Raw genomic sequence first — 22,172 nt, forward strand, 5'->3', positions numbered from 1 at the left:
TTCACTTTCACTTTTCACTTTCATTCATTGGAGAAGGAAATAGCAACCCACTCCAGTGTTCTTGCCTGGAGAATCCCAGGAACTGGGGAGCCTGGTGGGCTGCCGTCTATGGGGTCGCACAGAGTCAGACACGACTGAGGTGATTTAGCAGCAGCAGCAGCAACAAGCATTGGCTCAATAGTGAAATCTTACACCAGTGCTACTCTAATAACTTTTAACTCTTTGAAAGGCTTTATGTTTTAGGCTTCTCATGCCTCTCACAGTTGGAGGGGGCTGTAAACAATCACATGCATAGTTGTAAAAGTCCGGGTAAGGCAAGGTAGAGAGCCATCAGAGGGGTTTGAGCCGAAACACTCCTTTCAAATGCAAAAGACTGAAGCCCTAAGTTAACTTTTTCCAGAGAGTGTCAGAAGAGTGGAAAAGCACAGTACAATAAAATCAGGCTGACTCTGGTTTTGGGGGGTTGATGTTCAGGAAAACTCAGGGGGAACCCCTGAAGCCAGATCACACCTTTGCATTTTGTTGGGCTTCCTTCCTCATGACCTTTGCCATGGGTGGGATTCCTCACGCTGGCTCCCAGCAGGAGTCCTTAAGCCAAAGTCGTACATGTGTATGAATGCTCAGTTATGTCTGTATCATTTGTTTCATTTTACAGAGGAAACTGAGGATCAAAAATCACACGATATCTCTTAAATGTGCTTGCTAAGTTGCTTCAGTTGTGTCCAACTCTTTGTGACCCCATGAACTACAGCACAGGCTGTAGTTCTGTCCAGTCTCCTCTGTGCATGGGATTTCTCAGGCAAGAATACTGGAGTGCATTGCCTTTTTCCTTCTCCAGGGGATTGTCCCAACCCCAGAACGGAACCCGTATCTCTTGCATCTCCTGCATTAGCAGGCAGGTTTTTGTTTTTTTTTTTAAACCACTGCACCACCTGGGAAGCCCCAAAGCCAAAAGCCAGCTGTCAGAGAATCTCATGTGTCCCAGGCATGGACCTTCCTCGGTGCAGCAGCTGGACCCCTTAAACTTTGTGGGAGGTTTAATGTCCTTGCAAAGATGCTCACAACCTTATCCCTAGGACCTGTAATTGCTCCAATGCATAGCAAAAAAGCGGTTTTTACCAATGTAATTAAAGTCAGAGACCATAAGGTAGGAAGACTATCCTGGATAAGAGACCAGTATAACCACATGAACCCTTAAAAGCAGTGAACTTTCTCCCACTAAGGGCAGAACTGTAGCAGGAGGTTGTCAGAGAAATTCAAAGCATGAGAAGGCCTTGCTGTGCTGTTAAAGAAATGCAGGGTGCCTTTAGAAGCTGAGAGAACTCCAGCTGAGAGCCAGAAAGGAAATGAGGACTTTAGTCCTACAACTGCAGGGAACCAATTCTGCCAAAGACTTGAGTGGCCAGAAAGTGACTTCTTCACCAGAGCCCAGAGATAAGAGTCCAAGCCTGTCTATATCTTGATTTCGGCCCTGTGAGACCTAAAGCAGAGGAACCAGCCAAGCCAACCCAAGACTTCTGACCTACAAAAACGTTGAGACAGCATGTGCTGTTTTGGGGTAACTTTTTACAGGAGGTTTGGGGTAACTTTTTACAGGAGCAAAAGAAAACAAATATGCACTTCCCATAGCTGAAGACCAGAGGCAGCTTCTCCAGGCCTCGATACAATCCTATTAAAGGCAGTCCTATCTTTTATTCCCTAGCCTTCCCCCTGCCTTATGACAGCCATATCACATAGTATAGATCACTTTCTAACAATTTATATAATTTCCTGACTGGTTGAGTTTATTGCCTGTTTCCTTCTACAAGGATGGGGCTTCCCTGGTGGCTCAGACAGTAAAGAATCTGCCTGCGATGCAGGACATTCTGGTTCTATCTCTGGGTCAGGAAGAGCCCCTGGGGAAGGGAATGGCTACCCACTCCTGTATTCTAGCCTGGAGAATTCCATGGACAGAGGAGCCTGGTGGGCTATAGTCCATGGGGTCACAAAGAGTCAGATATGACTGAGTGACTAACACACTTCTTCTACAAGGATAAGTGCCTAAAGCACAAAACCATCACGATATTGTAAAGTAATTATGCTCCAATTAAAATAAATAAATAAATTATAAAAATTAAATAAAAAAGGAGTAAATAGGTAGTCCATACTGGTGAAAAGTAAAAATAAAAAAGAAAAAAATTAATTTAAAATTGAATGAATGAATAACTATTAATATTACCACATTTCTATTTGGTTTGGATTGTGGCAGTATGCAATTGAATTCATGGGATGTCAGTCAAGAAGTCAGTCCAAGAACAGAAAAATGTAAAGCTAAAAAATAAGTACCAGGGTCACTGACTTGCTTGATGGATTTGGGTGGTAAGGACACCCTGAACAGCAGGGTGTCCCATGTACAAGCTCATAGATTAATTAGTAATTTGCATTTAGAGACACCTCATTGAAAAATTGATGCTTTTGAACTGTGGTGTTGGAGAAGACTCTTGAGAGTCCCTTGAACTGCAAGGAGATCCATCCAGTCCATCCTAAAGGAAATCAGTCCTGAATGTTCATTGGAAGGACTGATGTTGAAGCTGAAATTCCAATACTTTGACCACCTGATGCAAAGAGCTGACTCATTTGGAAAGACCCTGATGCTGGGAAAGATTGAAGGTGAGAAGAGAAGGGGACGAAAGAGGATGAGATGGTTGGATGGCATCACCGACTCAATATACCTGAGTTTGAGTAAACTCCAGGAGTTGGTGATGGACAGGGAGGCCTGGTGAGCTGCAGTCCATGGGGTCGCAAAGACTCAGACATGACTGAGTGACTGAACTGAAATGAACACCTCAAATTGTTCAGCTCATTGATTGTCAAGGACATGACTATACCCTTCCTCCATCTTGGATATCCTAGAGCTGCTCATTTATTTCGAGAAAGCTGGTAAAACTTGACTTGGGCTTTTTTTGTTTACAAATCACATTAACAGCTGTGATCTGGTTGTTCTGGCAAAGTCATTCACCTGAGGTCCAGGTGATACTTTCTCCAATTGAGAGATAAACTGAGGCACAGAAAGATGGTTATGTGCTCCATACCATGTAACTAATCAGAAGCAGATCCACCGTTTTTCATTTCAAATTCCATATTCCTCACATTGTGACAGGCTGCCTTTTGGCTTGATTGGTTTTAAAAAAAAATGATGAATGAGAAAGAAGGCAATAGAAAGAGAGGTTGATTTAAGAGATCTAAGTGTGGGAGAGTGAGAAGATTTTGAGGAGGAGGAAAAAATTAAGGCATAATACATTCAGAAAGAGTACCAAAATTGTAAATGTACTTCAGAGGTTAAAATTTAAAAGAAAGAGAGAGTACCAGAAAGTTTTCTTTTTGAACATGGCTAAAAGTAGACCACATATATTACATAAATACACAATCACTAGGGATTCACCCACATATCTTATTAACCTGTTTGTGACCTTGGGAAAATTCTATTGAAAATTATAACTCCAGAAGCTCTTTTCTCCATGCCCTCAGTACAAAATAGGAGAGAATCATAAGCATTGCTGAAGTCAGAACATCCTATTGTTATAAATTATCATCTCTCTGAGAAGGCAATGGCAACCCACTCCAGTACTCTTGCCTGGAAAATGCCATGGACAGAAAAGCCTGGTGGGCTGCAGTCCACGGGGCACTAAGGGTCGGACACGACTGACCGACTTCACTTTCACTTTTCACTTTCATGCATTGGAGAAGGAAATGGCAACCCACTCCAGTGTTCTTGCCTGGAGAATCCCAGGGACGGAGGGGCATGGTGGGCTGCCGTCTATGGGGTTGCACAGTGTTGGACACGACAGAAGCGACTTAGCAGCAGCAGCAGCAGCAAGCCCACTGGCTTTCACCTGACTAGGAAAGAACAGTAGATGTAACTGATAAGGCTTCCTTCATATCCCCTGCTGAGTGCTACCCAGCTTTTCTTCTAAAGTGAAGGTTGCCATGATTGTTCCTATGACATGAATGGTTTTAAAAAATAGGGGGATAATTATAAAAGTAATACTTGGTCATTTTAGAATATTTTAAAAATGGAGAAAATATATGAAGAGTAGGAAGAAAACTGTCCAAAGTGTTACCTTCCACAGTCACTACCTATTAACATTGTAATATACCTCTGTCCAATTCATTTTTGTGGGATTTTGCATCTTATAAAGAAAAATATTATAAACAAAATGGAAGTACTTTAAATTCTCCCTCCCCAGTTCCATTTTCTTCTTTCCCCAGAGCCAGCCACTATCAAAATGTCACATATTCTTCAATGTAATCTTTTATATTTTGTTATATACATATTGTATTATTTTTTTATTTTCAAATTTTTGCATAATTTCTACCATAGTGTAATAAAGTTCTCTTCAACTCAGTTTTCTTCATTCAACCTATTTTTTAAATCTATCCTTATTGTCACAAATGAATGCACTTCTCAGGGGTTTTTAACTGCTAGATAATATTTCATTATGTGGCTAGACCACAATTTATTCCCTATGAGTAATATTTAGGTCTTTTCCACTTTTTCTCATATTTATAAAACACTGCTATGTATGTAACACATATGGAGACAGACGTTAACTAGGCTTATTGTGGTGATCATTAAGCAACATATACTAAAATCGAATCATTATACATCTAAAAGTACATATATAAGTAATATATAATTAACATATGTGATATATGATATCATACTGAATGAATGATAACATTTTATATGACCATGTTTTCAAATTCTTACACCTTTGCTCATGCTATTTTCTATATACAATTGCTCCATCCCTTCCCACTCCCATCTCTCCTATATGAATTCCTTGAAAAACCTCATATTTGACTAAGAACTCAACTTTGAATCATGCACAAATCCTTTCAAGTAGAATTGGTAGATTAGTTAGGGTAGTATTTGCTGCTTTAATAAATTATCCCCAAACATCAATGAATTGATATGTTCATGCAGGTACCTTCCACCTTGAGGCTCTGGTTTGTAGAGGCTACTTTCCATGTTCTAAATTCATCCCTTTAATGCTTTAGAGTTAGTTATCTTTATTCTAATTTAATAGATAAAATTTTAACACTAGCTTATTACTATGGGAAATAGGGAAACAGTGGAACCAGTGTCAGACTTTATTTTTTGGGGCTCCAGAATCACTGCAGATGGTGACTGCAGCCATGAAATTAAAAGATGCTTACTCCTTGGAAGAAAAGTTATGGCCCACCTAGACAGCCTATTCAAAAGCAGAGACATTACTTTGCTGACTAAGGTCCGTCTGATCAAGGCTATGGTTTTTCCTGTGGTCGTGTATGGATGTGAGAGTTGGACTGTGAAGAAGGTTGAGGGCTGAAGAATTGATGCTTTTGAACTGTGGTGTTGGAGAAGATTCTTGAGAGTCCCTTGGACTGCAAGGAGATCCAACCAGTCCATTCTGAAGGAGATTAACCCTGGGATTTCTTTGGAAGGAATGATGCTAAAGCTGAAACACCAATACTTTGGCCACCTCATGTGAAGAGTTGACTCATTGGAAAAGACTCTGATGCTGGGAAGGACTGGGGGCAGGAGGAGAAAGGGATGACCGAGGATGAGATGGCTGGATGCAATCACTGACTCGGTGGACATGAGTCTGAGTGAACTCCGGGAGTTTGTGATGGACAGGGAGGCCTGGCGTGCTGCGATTCATGGGGTCGCAAAGAGTCAGACACGACTGAGTGACTGAACTGAACTGAACTACTATTTTAAAAACTTTAGGCTCCATGTTTTTGTATTTTCTGGGTTTAAACCCAATATTTTGGAATGAAGTTAAAATTATTGATGGTATTTTCAAGAGGATCGCTTTTGATTAAAGTTGATGTTGTAAAGAATTCTAGGTATTGAGAATAGATGGCTCTGGTTTGAGAACGCTGATGAGTATTGAAGTGATAAATAGGAAATGGTGATGATAACTACAAAGAGAAAGAACATGTGGGCATAATGTCATTATACAGGGATGCAGGTTACTTTTATAAAAATTAGACAAAACAAGTTACTAAGTATGATAGACCCAAACAGATAAAATAAATTTTTGATGATTGCTCTTTTAACTCCTAAAAAGATGAATTTTCCATTTTCATATAACCTTGGAGAAGATTATAGAGTGTTTAGGTCATATGGGCTCCTCTTGTGACTCAGATAGTTAAGATTCCGCCTGTAATGCAGGAGACCCGGGTATGATCCCTGGGTTGGAAAGATTATCCAGAGAAGGAAATGGCAGCCCATTACAGTATTCTTGCCTGGAGAATCCCATGGACAGAGAAACCTGGTGGGCTACAGTCCATGGGATCACAAAAGAGTCAGATATAACTGAAAGACTAACACTTTAACTTTCTCTCAGAAAGGGTAGGATAATATTCTGACATTTTTAAAAGTCTGGTTTAATCATTGGGCTAATCTCAAGTAAAAAAAAAAAAAATGAAGTGATTTGTTCCATTAGACCCAAGAGATCACAAACCTAATTATTCCATCGCTTCCTCAGGCATAATCTCCGTGCCTGTTGTTTAAAAAAGCTAATTCTCAGATGATGCTATTAGTAACTCACTTTTGCACTGTTTGTCCCACACTGGAAATAGTGCAGATGTTATAAATGTCACTGTGTTTCCAGAGCATAAACCTCCATTAATCATTCATATTTATGGTTTACCAGGAAATAATGTCACTAAGCAGCCATAGGATATTATTAGGAGAAGGTAAATGGGATACTGAGAATTTTTTAAGAACAATGTGCACTGTCATGCCTTTGCGCCTTCATGCATATTATTCCCTTGACCCAGGATCCTCTTTATCTCCCTCTTTTGCCATCTCTCTCTCTTTCTTCAATTTCTTCAGTGTCTGCTTTTATTTAAGGCCCAGGCCACCAAGGTGGCTTAGTGGTAAAGAATCCACACGCTGATGCGGGAGATTGTGGGTTCAAACCCTGGGTCAGGAAGATCCCCTGGAGGAGGAAATAGCAGTCCACTCCAGTATTCTTGCCTGGGAAATGCCATAGAGAAAGGAGCCTGGCAGGCTACAGTCCATGGCGTCGCAAAGAGTCGGACACGACTTAGCGACCGAGCATGAGCATTCAAAGCGCAGGTCAAATACCAGCTCTGTAAAGCTTCTCTGTCTTCCCCAGGGTAAAGTTTCTGTCCTTCCTTTTTGCTATGCAACTCCCCTTCATTACCCACCCCCACACCTTCATCTGTACCTGTCAATAATACGGGGTGCTCTTTGCAAATGTTGGTAGAATCGAATAGAATCCATTTACATGTAAGACAAATATTTGATGATTATTTTAATTTTCCTAACACTTTCCAAATGGCACTAATAATAGCAGATAGATGCCTATTGCCATTCTTATGGGCAGTCCATAATGGCACTTAGGAATGAGTAATTGGCTTCAACTTTCTTCAATAAAAGCCTATAAACTGAAACCACTATACATGGATCCTGGAATTAGACAATTAAGTAAATGGATGGCAGAAGGTGGGAGCCAGGTTTCTCTCCATTGGAAGTGGAATGTTACAGACAAACAAAGGGGGAAAACTAGAATGATCTATGTGATAATAGATTAGAATTGGAGACATCGGTGTGAACTCCCTACTTAGCTTAATACAAGTACAGATGTATACACAGATAGACCTGTAGATACAAATAAATATACAGGATAAGTTATTATGCACCTATGGAATTTCTGGCTCTGTTAACTGAGAAGCCCTAGAAATAAACACTCCAGCAGGAATGAGCACACCCAATGCTCAGATCTCCACTTCTCTACCATTCTTCAACAAAAGGAACTGAGGAGCCTTGGAGAAATCCTCAGTATAGAACTGGAACAAGAAATGTACACGGTGAGCCTGGAGTATCTTATAGTGCCAGAAAGTAAGAAAGTGCTGGGGAGGGGGATGGTGGGATGGATCAGAGATTGGGATTGATATATATGCACTACTATGTACAAAATAGAAAACTAATGAGAACCTACTGTATAGCACAGGGAACTCAGTGCTCTGTGATGACCTAAATGGGAAGGAACTCAAGGAAGAGGGGATATATGTATCTGTGTGGCTGATTTACTTTGCTATACACTGAAAAGCAATATAGGTCTCCCCTGGGGGCTCATTCAGGAGAGTCTGCCTGCAATGCAGGAGACCTGGGTTCAGTCACTGGGTCGGGAGGATCCCCTGGAGAAGGAAACGGTAACCCACTCCAGTATTCTTGCCTGGAGAATTCCATGGACAGAGGAGCCTGGTGGGCTACAGTCCATGGGGTCACAAAGAGTTGGACACAACTGAGACTAACACTTTCACTTTCAGAAACCAATACAACATTGTAAAAAAAAAACTATACTCCAACAAAAAGTAAAAAAAAAAAAAAAGAAAGAAAGAAAGTGCCAAAAAGGCACCAATAATGGGGATGTCAAGGGCTCAGGAGTCAATTGAAACAGCTCCCAATGGCCGAAGCTGCAATAATTTAAGCAAGAAAATAAGGTAGTACTGGATTATAACCTAACATGTAAAATAAGTATCTGTGAGTCCATACTGATATGAATGATAGATAAACAGACAAACAGTGAGAAGAGACAGATCCTCTGTGCAGAAGAACTTCAGTGATTTTTATAACTACTCCACCCTCAAGAAGATGGAGCATAATTCCTCATCCCGTAAGTATGGGCAGTGCACAGTGACTGCCTTCCAAAGACTGCAGTGGGGAAAGAGGAGAAAAGAGAAGCTTTGCAAAAATGGTATCGATTATCTTATTTGCAAAACAGAAATAGAAACACAGACATAGAGAACAAAGGTATGAACACCAAACAGGGGAGGGAGGTGGGATGAATTAGAAGATTGGGATTGACAAATACATACACTGTTGACACTAGTATAAAATAGATAACTGGTGAGAACCTACTGCATAGCACAGAGAATTCTACTCAATACTCTGTGGTGACTCAAATGGGAAGGAAATTCAAAAAAAAGGGGAAATATATACACACACAGCTGATTCACTTTGTTGTATGGTAGAAACTAACACAATATTGTAAAGCAACTATACTCAAATAAAAATTAACTGTAAAAAAAAAAGAGTAGCTTTGCAGTGGAGGAATTTGACAAACACCCCCTCAGTCAAGTGCCCGAGGCCAACATTGATGGTGATAAATCATGTTGATGGTATGTGATGAGAATGGTGCTTTTTGTAAGTGGATCTTCTTTCATCTCTTTTTCTATATTCTTCCCCCAAACTCATAACCTCACATTAATGATGAGAAAAACACCAGAAAAAAATCCCAACAGTGGTACATTGTACTAAATGCATGACCAGTATTCCTCAAAATTTTCAAAATCAACAATGAAGGAAGGCTGAGAAAATGTCCAGCCCAGAGGAACCTGGCATCTGAGTGTAACGTAGCATCTAGGATGGACTCCTGGAACAGAAAAGGGACGTCAGGTAAAAACTAAGGAAATCTGAATAAATTGTGGACTTCAGCTTATTAGAAGAAACAGCTCATCAGTACATAATGTAAAGGACCCAAGAGAATGCAGGAAATGAACTAGCTCATAAAAACGTGAGGACCCAAGAGAATGCAGGAAATGAACTAGCTCATAAAAACGTGAGTGTTAGTTGCTCAGTCATGTCCAACTCTTTGAGACCCTATGGACTATAGCCTGCCAAGCTCCTCTGTCCATGGGAGTCTCCAGGCAAGAACACTGGAGTGAGCTGTCATGCCAGGGACTGAACCCACATCTCTTACATCTTTTGCACTGGCAGACAGGTTCTTTACTACTAGTGCCACCTGGGATGGTATTAGAAAAATGAGTGTGGGAATGAATGGTTTTTCCTCATATTCATGTTCTTCACACAAATACACATAGGAACCACAATCATATAAACATAAATATTCATATAAATATATAAAATTTTAATATATAAAAATAAAATAAAATTTAATAGATATATTGACTTATATATTTATATACTATATATATATACACACATGTAAATACTAATACATAGGAGTAGCTAGGCAATTACATACATTTCTGGCTTATTAGTTTGATCTTCTTTTCAGAACTGGAGCTCTTTGTTTTCACTCTCCTTCTCTTATTTCAGCAGAATATAAAAATGTCGTTAGGCAAAACATGACACAATTGTAGGGGTATTGGCTTCTGCATTTCTGTAAAACTGAAAGATAAAGATATAGTGGGGAAAAAAAGAAAGTTAAAGTGTTAGTCATTCAGTCATGTCTGACTCTTTTGTGAACCCACGGACTGTAGCCTGCCAGGCTCCTCTGTCCATGGAATTCTCCAGGCAAGAACAGTGGAGAGGGTAGCCTTTCCCTTCTTCAGGGCATCTTCCCAACCCAGGGATTGGACCCAAGTCTCCCGCATTCCAGGTAGATTCTTTACCAGCTGAGCCACAAGGGAAACCCAAGAATACTGGAGTGGGTAGCCTATCCCTTCTCCAGGGGATCTTCCTGACCCAGGAATTGAACTGAGGTCTCCTGCATTGTTTGCAGATGTCATTAGGCTTTTAACAACTGAGCTATCAGGGAGTGATTATGGAGCCCAAGAAAGTGAAATCTGTCACTGTTTCCACTTTTCCCCCATTTATTTGCCATGAAGTGATGAAACCAGATGTCATGATCTTAGTTTTTTGAATGTTGAGTTTTATGCCAACTTTTTAACTCTCCTTTCACCTTCATCAAGAGGCTTTTAAGTTTCTCTTCACTTTCTGCAATTAGAGTGGTATCATCTGCATATCTGAGGTTGATGATATTTCTCCCAGCAATCTTGATTCCAGCTTGTGATTCATCCAGCCTGCTATTTCACATGATGTACTCTGCACATAAGTTAAATAAGGAGGGTAACAATATACAACCTTGACGAACTTCTTTCTCAATTTTGAACCAGTCTGTTGTTTCATGTCCAGTTCTAACTGTTTCTTGATCTACATACAGGTTTCTCAGGAGGCAGGTAAGGTGTTCTGGTATTCCTGTCTCTTTAAGAATTTTTCACAGTTTGTTGTGATCCACACAGTCAAAGGCTTTAGCATAGTCAATGAAGCAGAAGTAGATGTGTTTCTGGAATTACCTTGCTTTTTCTATGTTGGCAATTTGATCTCTGGTTCCTCTGCCTTTTCTAAATCCAGCTGTATATCTGAAAGTTCTTGGTTCACGTATTGTTGAAGCCTAGCTTGAAGGATTTTGAGTATTACCTTGCTAGCATATGAAATGAGCACTATTGTAGGAAAAGTTATATTGATCATGAAAGGACTAGGATATATATGGAGCATAGAAAAACAAAGACATTAGGAAACATCTGGATAAATCTAAATAAACACTAACTGTAAGAACAAGAGCAAAGACTAATTTGAAGTTAAAAGATTTTAAAAGAATGTGAAGGTAAACTATTTCACAGCCATGACAGGAAGATAGGAAGCACAGATATTCAAGTCCATGCATTCTAAGATGCTTCTATTGTTCAAGATGAAGTCAGACCTTTTGCTTATTATCAGTTTTTTTTTCAAACCTGCATGTTAAAAATGTAAGGATAATTACTAAATCAATAAGAAAAATATCTATAACATTAAACCAGTCAAGGGATAAAAAGGCGAGGAATTAAAAAAAAAGTTGATCAATCCAATAGAAAGCCTCTATGGTCCTTCAATTCCACTTTTAGCTACAAACCTAGAGAGGACCTTGGAACATGCACATAATCTCACGTATACAGAGATTATCATATTAAGTGAAATCAGGCAGACAGAGGAAGACAAATATCACACAATATCCCTTTTATGTGGAATCTAAAAAGAGATAGAAATGAAGTTATTTATAAAACAGGTATAGACTCATAGACGCAAAACTTTTGGTGACCAAAGCAGAAAAGGGTAGGATAAACTGGGAGTTAGGCTTAACCTATACACACTACTGGATATAAAATATATAAACAACAAGGACCTACTGTATGGCACAGGGAACTACATTCAATATCTTGTAATAATCTATAATGGAAAATAATCTGAAAAAGGGTATATATATATACCCTTGCTCGACTCTGTCTGATTCTTTTGGGACCCCATACTGTAGCCTGCCAGGTTCCTCCATCTATGAGATTTCCCAGGCAAGAAGACTGGAGTGAGTTGCCACTTTCTTCTCCAGGAGATCTCCGAGACCGAAGAATCAAACCCACATCTCCTGCATTGGCAAGCAGATTCTTTGCCAGTGAGTCACTTAGGAAACCCCAAGTAAATATATATAAATAACTGAATCATTTGCTGTACATCTGGAACTAACACAACTTTGTAAATTAGCTATACTTCAATTAAAAATGCTTAAAAAGAAGATATAAATAATATGCATGACATCATTCATCTCCATGAATGGCAGAACAAATAAATGTTGGTAAGGTTGTATATTAGAACATTATAGGCAATTAAAATAAATTAACTACATCAACATGGATAATGCTGGAAAGGAATGCTGAATATAAAAAGCAAGTAGCAGGCAAAGACAGAAAAAAATGCTGCCATTTATTTTAACTTATACACACAAAAAGAGACCTTGATTGTTTATGAATGCATTTTGCACAAGTAAATTATAAAATCATTCACAGATATCCTAACACTGATGAACTGAAGCTCTCTGAAGCAACAGTTAGAACTGGACATGGAACAACAGACTGGTTCCAAATAGGAAAAGTACATCAAGGCTGTATATTGTCACCCTGCTTATTTAACTTATATGCAGAGTACATCATGAGAAACGCTGGGCTGGAAGAAGCACAAGCTGGAAGCAAGATTGCTGGGACAAATATCAATAACCTCAGATATGCAGATGACACCACCCTTATGGAAGAAAGTGAAGAGGAACTAAAAAGCCTCTTGATGAAAGTGAAAGTGGAGAGTAAAAAAGTTGGCTTAAAACTCAACATTCAGAAAACAAAGACCATGGCATCTGGTCCCATCACTTCATGGGAAATAGATGGGGAAACAGTGGAAACAGTGGCTGATTTTATTTTGGGGGGCTCCAAAATCACTGCAGATGGTGACTGCAGCCATGAAATTAAAAGATGCTTACTCCTTGTAAGGAAAGTTATGGCCAACCTAGATAGCATATTGAAAAGCAGAGACATTACTTTGCCAACAAAGGTCCGTCTAGTCAAGGCTATGGTTTTTCCAGTGGTCATGTATGGATGTGAGAGTTGGACTGTGAAGAAAGCTGAGTGCTGAAGAATTGATGCTTTTGAACTGTGGTGTTGGAGAAGACTCTTGAGAGTCCCTTGGACTGCAAGGAGATCCAACCAGTCCATTCTGAAGGAGATCAGTCCTGGGATTTCTTTGGAAGGAATGATGCTAAAGCTGAAACTCCAGTACTTTGGCCCCCTCATGTGAAGAGTTGACTCATTGGCAAAGACCCTGATGCTGAGGGATTGGGGGCAGGAGGAGAAGGGGACGACAGAGGATGAGATGGCTGGATGGCATCACCGACTCGATGGATGCGAGTCTGAGTGAACTACGGGAGTTGGTGATGGACGGGGAGGCCTGGTGTGCTGCAATTCATTGGGTCACAAAGAGTCGGACACGATTGAGCGACTGAACTGAACTGAACTGAACTGAAGGCAAAAAGCATGATTAATAGAAACGTATATACTGATTAAAATCAGACAGAGCTGGCAGGGCATGGGCAAAGGAAAAAAAGTCATGCACAGGAAAGATTCCTTCCCACATTAAGATAATGGTTACCTCTGGGGAGAATGGGAAGAAGAGTGGGATCTGGAGGTGGGTGAGATGGCTTCAGCTCTATCTATGACACTTTATTCTTTTTGTAAAAAGATAGCTGGAGCAAATATGTCAAAATATTGACATTTGATATACCTAAGTGATGGGTAGACAGGTGTCTGTTACAGTGTCTGTTCTTTTCCATATACTAAAATTACTCATTTTAAAATAAAAACAATCAAATAACTCAGAAGTATATAAAGCAAAATTATTCTTCTATGTCTTTTTCCCAGCAATATTATCTTTCTATATTTTTATTTTGCTTGTGCAAGAATACATACATATATTTTTTAAATTGTAACATAATATAAATAATTCTGAAACTGAATATTTGACTCAGTATATTGTGGACAATTTTTTCTAAGTAACCACACATACATTTGTTTTTTTTTACAGTATGGATGTATCATGGGCTTATAGTAGCTCAGCTGGTAAAGAATCCGCCTGCAATGCGGGAGACCTGGGTTCAATCCCTGGATTGGGAAGATTACCTGGAGAAGGGAAAGGCTACCCACTCCAGTATTCTGGCCTGGAGAATCCCATGGACAATATAGTCCATGGGGTCGCAAAGACTCAGACATGCCTGAGTGACTTTCACTTTATTTTCATGGATGTATTTATTTTCATGGATTTTCTCTACTGATGTTCATATTGATTAGACTTCTAGGAGTTGTTTTGTTTGTTTGCTGTTTGTTTGGAAGAAACTGTAACTAAAATTATATAATGAATTACTGTACTTTTATTTCTGTCAGATAAATTCCCAGAAGTGAGATTTCTGGATCAAAAAATGTATGTGACAGTTGCTCAGTTGTATCCGACTCTTGTGATCCAACGGTCCTTATAGTCTACAGAATTCTCCAGGCCAGAATACTGGAGTGGGTAGCCATTCCCTTCTCCAGGGGATATTCCCAACCCAGGGATTGAACCCAGGTCTCCCACATTGCAGGCAGATTCTTTAACAGCTGAACCACCAGGGAAGCCCAAGAATACTGGAGTGGGTAGCCTAACCCTTCTCCAGGGGATCCTCCCGACCCAGGAATTGAACCAGGGTCTCATGAATTGCAGGTGGATTCTTTACCAACCAAGGTTTGATCCCTAGGTCAGGAAGATCCCCCGGAGAAGGGAATGGCAACCCACTCCAGTACTTTTGCCTGTTGAATTCCATGGACAGTAGGAGCCTGGAGGGCTACAGTCCATAGGGTCAGTGACTTTCACTTTCACTTTTCTTTACCAACTGAGCTATCAGAGAAGAAAAAAAAAGTATACATTTTACATTTTAATAACTATCACTAAATTGCTTGCAATAACAGTTGTAATTTTTTCAGTTCCACCAACTGTGTACAATAATGCCAGTTCTATGTATCCTGGGCAACACTAGAAGTTATCAACCTTTTCCATCTTTGGCATTCCAAATTATCAGTTGGTTTTGTTTGTTGGTTTGTTTTTTCATTTTCTTAACAACTTGTAAGTTTGAGCATATTTCCTATGTTTACTATATATTTGCATTTTCTCCACTAGAGAATTGCCTGTTAATATTTTTTCTCTTGTTAAAATAATTTGATATCTTCTATATAACTCACTGATTTGCTCAGTAAACATTCATGGAGCAGAGTGTGGGGGTCTGGGACTATGGCCAATGGCAATTAAGATGCAGATTGTACCTTCAAGGAACTTACAGTCTTGTAGAGGGATTCAAGTGATACAGTGTTACAAGCACAGCAAGAAATGTCTGTATAACAGAGTATAAGGGAGACCCTTTTGGGGACCCAGGTAGGACTGGAAGTCTCAACTCAGGACGTGATGCTTCAGCTACTGGGTCTTGCAAATGAGTATTTCTTAGGCATTTCTCTCAGCTGGGAATCTGTTCAAGAGAGAAGAAATCGTGTATAAAACCATACAGATCAGTGCTCTGGAGTTTTGCCACTGAGATAGGAAATCAGGAGTTTCAGCTTTGGGAATAGACTGAGGATGAGGAAATCCAAGTGGCCTGTGACATACCCAGCTGAAGACATTCAATGGGCAGTTGAATAAACATGTCTGTAGAACAGAAGACTGGCCCAAGTTAGAAATCTAGATTTGAGCGTCAACGTACAGGTAGCGATTACAGCAATGTTGAAGCTGCACCATCTCTTTGGGGTTTTTGGTGTGAAGGATGATTTGTCAGCAAACTGAACACCTCTAACTGCTTTTTTCTTAAAGCTCTTGTGTCTGCCTTATTTTTTTTAATGTCTCTTCCTTTGCTTTTAGTAGTCACTCTTCATACTGTCAAATACCTCCTATTATACTCCCTTTTCTGCCTACTTTTAAATATATTCTGTAGGTAGAGATTGGCTAAAGTATTAGTCCCTCAGTTGAGTCTGACTCTTTGCAACTCCATGGACTATAGCCTGCCAGGCTCCTCTGTACATGGAATTCTCTAGGCAAGAATACTGGAATGGGTAGCCATTCCTTTCTCTAAGGGATCTTTCTTAACACTCGGGTCTCCTGCATTGCAGGCAGATTCTTTACTATCTGAGCTACCAGTAAAGCTAACCTCTCTGCAAATTTAGGATTGTATGTCTACATTAATATCAATATTTATGAATATAACTAAAGGGAGATGAGAAGCTGTCTTGGTAAAATACTGAGACATGGAGGTTTTGTCTCTTAAGAATTTTGCCGAAGGGTGAAAAAGAATTTTCTCTGGTGGGCCAGTGGTTGAGAATCCTCCTTCCAATGCAGGGGACGCAGGTTCAGTCCCTGATTGGGGAACTAAGATCCCACATGTGGCAGGGCAAGTAAGCAGAGTGGCAACTAAGACCTGATGCAGTCAAATAAATAAATAATTTCATCACTTATACTCAGATTCTGGTGTGCTTTCCATGATAGATTAAGGGGTCAGATACTTGGGTTCTGGATCAGTGAAACTTTGCTATAATAGACTCAGACATAATCTTAGCATTTTTAATTGCCTTCCCTTTACAAATAAGCTATTTATGAACTGAATTTTTTTAAGAAACTCATTTAACCAAATGATTTACATTTTAATTTCAGACACACTCTAAGATGAATCTTTAATAGCCTGCTTCTATCACTTCAGCTGGAAGACCATCTTCATCAAGCAGGTCAGGACTAACAATGAAATGCAGATGGCACCCACATTGCTTAAAGATGCCCATCACTGAATCTTTAGTAAATTAAACAATAGTTTGTAATCAAATCAGTATTTCAAATTATTCTGATTTATGAATTTTAATCTGATCTATCTTCTTTTCATTTGGCCTTGCATTTTTTAGATTTTTTTTGATGTGGACCATTTTTAAAGTCTTTATTGAATTTGTTACAATATTATTTGTTTTATGTTTTGATTCTTTGCCAAGAAGCATGTGGGATCTTAGCTCCGCTACCAGGGGCTGAACCTGCATTCCCTGCACCAGAAGGGGATGTCCCAATCACTGGATTGCCTGGGAAGTTGAATTGTATTTTGTATTTTTCTTTATACTATCAAAGCAAGATATGCATGTGGTTAAATCATCAAACAGAAGGGCTTAGAATGAAAAGAAGAGTTTGCTGCTCCATCTTTACAACCACTAGTTCGCTCTTTAGAGGCAAAACTTTGAAAGTGCTTGTTTCTAGTCCCTTTGGGATGCCTCAACAGTCTTTTAACTTGCTCATTAGTGTGTGTGTTCACAGCTTTTTCGATGGTATCATCTGACTTGCTACTGAAAGGTGAGGGCTTGCCGCCTCTGCATCTCCCTACTTCGCTTCCTCTTTTCTTTTCCTTACCTCCCCATGTTTTATCACTATTTATAACTCTTTTAGTAGACATCTCTGCAATTTTATTTTTATTTTTTATAAAGTTTTTTGATGTGGACCATTTTTAAAGTCTTTGTTGAATTTGTTACAATTTGTTTCTGTTCTTTGTTTTGGTTTTTTTCCCTTGAGGCACATGGATCCAGACCAGGGATCAAACTCACACCCCCTGCATTGGAAGGTAAAGTCTTAACCACTGGTCCACCAGGGAAGACCCACCTCTGCAATTTTAAACAGCCTGTTAAACCTCCACCTGCTGGTCCAAAAGCCACAGCCAACACCTCTTGACCCCTCCCTATAAACATCAAGACACTGATACACAGCCTTTCTACCTCTTCAACTTCAACCCCATTGTCAAGGTGGATAAACTTTACATTCTTTCTTGGAATACAATTAAGTCTCTGATTTGTTTATGGCTTATTTTTAAAAATTTTTATTGGAGTGTAGCTTATTTATAATGTTGTACTAGTTTTTTCTGTACAGCAAGGTGACTCAGTTGCACATATACATATATCCACTCGTTTTTAGATTTTTTTCCCATTTAGGTCATAGAGTATTGGGTAGAGTTCCCTGTGCTTTACAATAGGTCCTTATTAGTTATCTATTTTACATGTAGGGTATATATATATGTGTATATATATATATATATATATGTCAATCATTTATGGGTTAATTTTTAAATTGAAATTTTAGTGAACAACTGTATCCAAGCAAGTAGGCCCTCTGCTCAAGGGAAAGAACAGGGGGAAAAGGCTTTATTGTGGGGCAGCCAAGCAAGGAGACAGGAGGCAAAGTTCAGCTCTGTCTTCTTGACTGGCTTTTGAGTAGGGTATTTCTCATCAAAGAGGGGACTGGAAGGTGTCGGAGTTGAGTAAAGATTGGGGAAGTGTAAAGGGAAATTTCAAGGGTCTTCTGCACAGGCATGACTGTCTTCATAGGTCACTGCAGATTTGGGAGGTTCTGGGTGTTGTTACATGAGGTGGATTTTTTGGTCCCTAATGTCTAAAGTTCACTGATTGGTCATCTAGTCCCTCAAAGCACCTGGGTGATGTTCAGTGCAAGGAGGTGGTTAGTAAGCAGTTTCCTTGTCTGTGGTTTTCCTGCTGTTCTCCAACTAAGCTCAAAGGCCTTAAGTAGTCATCTTTTGCCTTATTTTAGCCAAGGCAAATGCGTATGAGGGTACTGCTTTACAACTCAGTGTTTACAGTATTATGAATACGTAAATTCTGTTTCCTGTAGAATCCAGTCCTGGGACTGGGTTACATTCCTTCCTCTTAGATCCCATGTTACATCACTGCTGCTGTGCCATTCAAAGGAAACATTCCTAGAGTTAAGTTCAAATAGATCCTCCTTTCTCTGCCCTACCATATCACTTGTCTTGACTATATTCTCGAGCTGGTAACACTCTAATTCTGTATAATCAACTGACTCTCTTTCTATCCCTAAGATCTGCACTTGGAAATTTCTGACCTCTTGCTCAAATGTGTACTGATTACTCTTTAGGTCTCAGGACAACTTACACTTGGAGATTGTATACAATTGTTATTCTAATTAGGCACTTCTGTCTCCTAAAGGCTTATCTGGTCCTTTATTTTTGTTTTTTTTTTTTTTTAGTTTAGTTGGAACGTGTCTTTAAGCAACTGTTTAAGAACTGATGAGCATAATAAGAACAGACATCAAGACCAATGGAATAAGAAGAGAGAGCTCCCCCCTTTACATATGTGGTCAAATGGTTTTTAACAAGGGTGCCAAGAGCATTCAATGAAGAAAGGACAGTCTTTTGAATCAATGGTTCTAGGAACACTGGATATCCACATTTTAAAGAATGAAAATTTAACCTTAATCTTCAGTTCAGTTCAGTCACTCAGTCATGTCCGACTCTTTGCGACCCCATGAATCGCAGCACACCAGGCCTGCTTTTCCATCACCAACTCCCGGAGTTTTCCCAAACTCATGTCCATCGAGTTGGTGATGCCATCCAGCCATCTCATCTTCTGTCTTCCCCTTCTCCTCCTGCCCCCAATCCCTCCCAGCAGGGTCTTTTCCAATGAGTCAACTCTTCACATGAGGTGGCCAAAGTATTGGAGTTTCAGCTTCAGCATCAGTCCTTCTAGTGAACACACGGGACTGATCTCCTTTAGGATGGACTGGTTGGATCTGCTTGCAGTCCAAGGGACTTTCAAGAGTCTTCTCCAACACCACAGTTCAAAAGCATCAACTCTTCGGCGCTCAGCTTAATCTTATACACATGCAAAAAATAACTCAAAATAGATCAAATGCCTGAAGTCTAAAATTCTTAGAAGAAAAAATACAGGAAATCTTCATCACATCGAGCTTGGAAATTATTTCTTGGGTAGGACACCAAAAACATAGGCAAGAAAAACAAATTAGAATTCACCAAAATAAAAAGCTTTATGCCATCAAAGGACACTATCAAGGGACTGAAAAAGCAATTACTGAGAAAACATGTACAAATCATCTGAGAAGGTATTAATATCCAGAATGTATAAACAACCCTTACAACTCAACAACAAAAAGCCCAATTAAAAATGGCCAAAGGACTTGAACCAACATTTCTCTAAAGGAAATATACAAATGGCCAGTAAGCACATGAAAAGATGCTCAACATCACTAATTATTGGGAAATGAAAATCAAAATCTCAATGTGATACCACTTCACATCCACTTGGATAACTATTGTAAACAAACACAGAACAAACAACCAGAAAATAGCACATGTTAGCAAGGATTGGAGAAATTCTTTGCGCATTGCTAGTGGTAATATGGCAACCCACTCCTGTGTTCTTGCCTGGAAAATCCCAGGGATGGAGGAGCCTGGTGGGCTGCCGTCTATGGGGTCATACAGAGTTGAACACGACTGAAGTGACTTAGCAGCAGTAGCAGCAGCAGTGGTAATATAAAATAATGCAGCTGCTATGAAAAACAGTATGGCAGTTCCTTAAAAAAATTAAACATAGAGCTACCATATGATCCAGGAATTTCACTCCTGGGTATTATCAAAAAGAACTAAAAGCAGGGCTTTGAACAGATGTTTGTATACCACTGTTTACAGCAGCATTATTCACAGCAACCAACAGGTAAAAACAACCTAAATATAGATTAACAGATGAACAGATAAACAAAATGTGTAATATACATACAATGGCATATTATTCATCCATTAAAAGAAGAGATATTTCAATATATGTTACAACACAGATAGATTTTGAGAACAAGAGGGAAGAGGGTAGAGGCAGTATAGGAGCAGGGGATTAAGAGGTACAAACTAATAGATATTAAAAAATTACAAAGTTATATTGTACAATGCAGGGAATATGGCCAATATTTTATAATAACTATAGGTGGAGTATTACCTCTAAAAATTGTGAATCATTATATTCTACACCTGTAATTTGTATAATCAGTTCAGTTCAGTCTCTCAGTCGTGTACAGTTCTTTGCGACCCCATGGACTGCAGCACGCCAGGCTTCCCTGTCCTTCACCAACTCCCGGAGCTTGCTCAAACTCATGTCTGTCAAGTCAGTGATGCCATCCAAGCATCTCATCCTCTGTTGTCCCCTTCTCCTCCTGCCCTCAATCTTTCCCAGCATCAGGGTCTTTTCAAATGAGTCAGTTCTTCACATCAGGTGGCCAAAGTATTGGAGTTTCAACTTCAGCATCAGTCCTTCCAATTAATATTCAGGACTAATTTCCTTCAATATTGACTGGTTTGATCTCCTTGCAGTCCAAGGGACTCTCGAGAGTCTTCTCCAACATGACAGTTCAAAAGCATCATTTTTGGCACTCAGCTTTCTTTATAGTCCAACTCTCACATCCATACTTGAATAATACTGTACGTCAAATGGAAGTATGATGTACAGTATTACATCACATGTGTGCATCAATACATGTATATGTACATATATTGAATAATGAAATTCAATCAAAAAAGTTTGAAGTTGAAAAAAATTATAATAATATTGAAAAAATAAAGTTACTTAGACTGTATATTAAATAATGAATGAAAAGAAAATATTTTGAGTCCTTGAAAGTCTAAAAATCTCTTTAATTTCCCTTAGATTTTATTCATAGTTTAGCCAAGTGTAGAATTCTGGGTTGAAAATCATTTTTACTTAGAAAGCTGAAGTCTCTTTGCCAGTGAAAAGTCTAATGACAGCTGATTCTTGAAAGCTCTTAGCAATTTAGCATGTGCTCTTAAAATAAGACACACTGATTGAGGATGTGGGCTTCCCTAATGGCTCAGTGGTAAATAATCCACCTGCCAATGCAGGAGATGCAAGTTTGATCCCTGGACAGGAAAGATTCTCTGTGAGAAGGAAATGGTAAGCCACTGTAGTAATCTTGCCTGGGAAATCCCATGGCAGAGGAGCTTGGCAGGCTACAGTCCATGGAGTCTCAAAAGAGTTGGACACAACTTAGTGATTAAACAACAACAATTGAGGACCTAAGAAATTCCATGGGGCCTTTTCCCTTAAATTTTCAACTACAGACAAAACTTTAAATTTAAATTATAGACACTTGATCTGTTAAGAAATCTAAGGATTAGTAATGGTGTGTAAAAATAACTCATTCT

The sequence above is a fragment of the Capricornis sumatraensis genome, chromosome 11 (genome assembly GCF_032405125.1).
Source record: "Capricornis sumatraensis isolate serow.1 chromosome 11, serow.2, whole genome shotgun sequence".
In the NCBI taxonomy this organism is placed as follows: domain Eukaryota; kingdom Metazoa; phylum Chordata; class Mammalia; order Artiodactyla; family Bovidae; genus Capricornis; species Capricornis sumatraensis.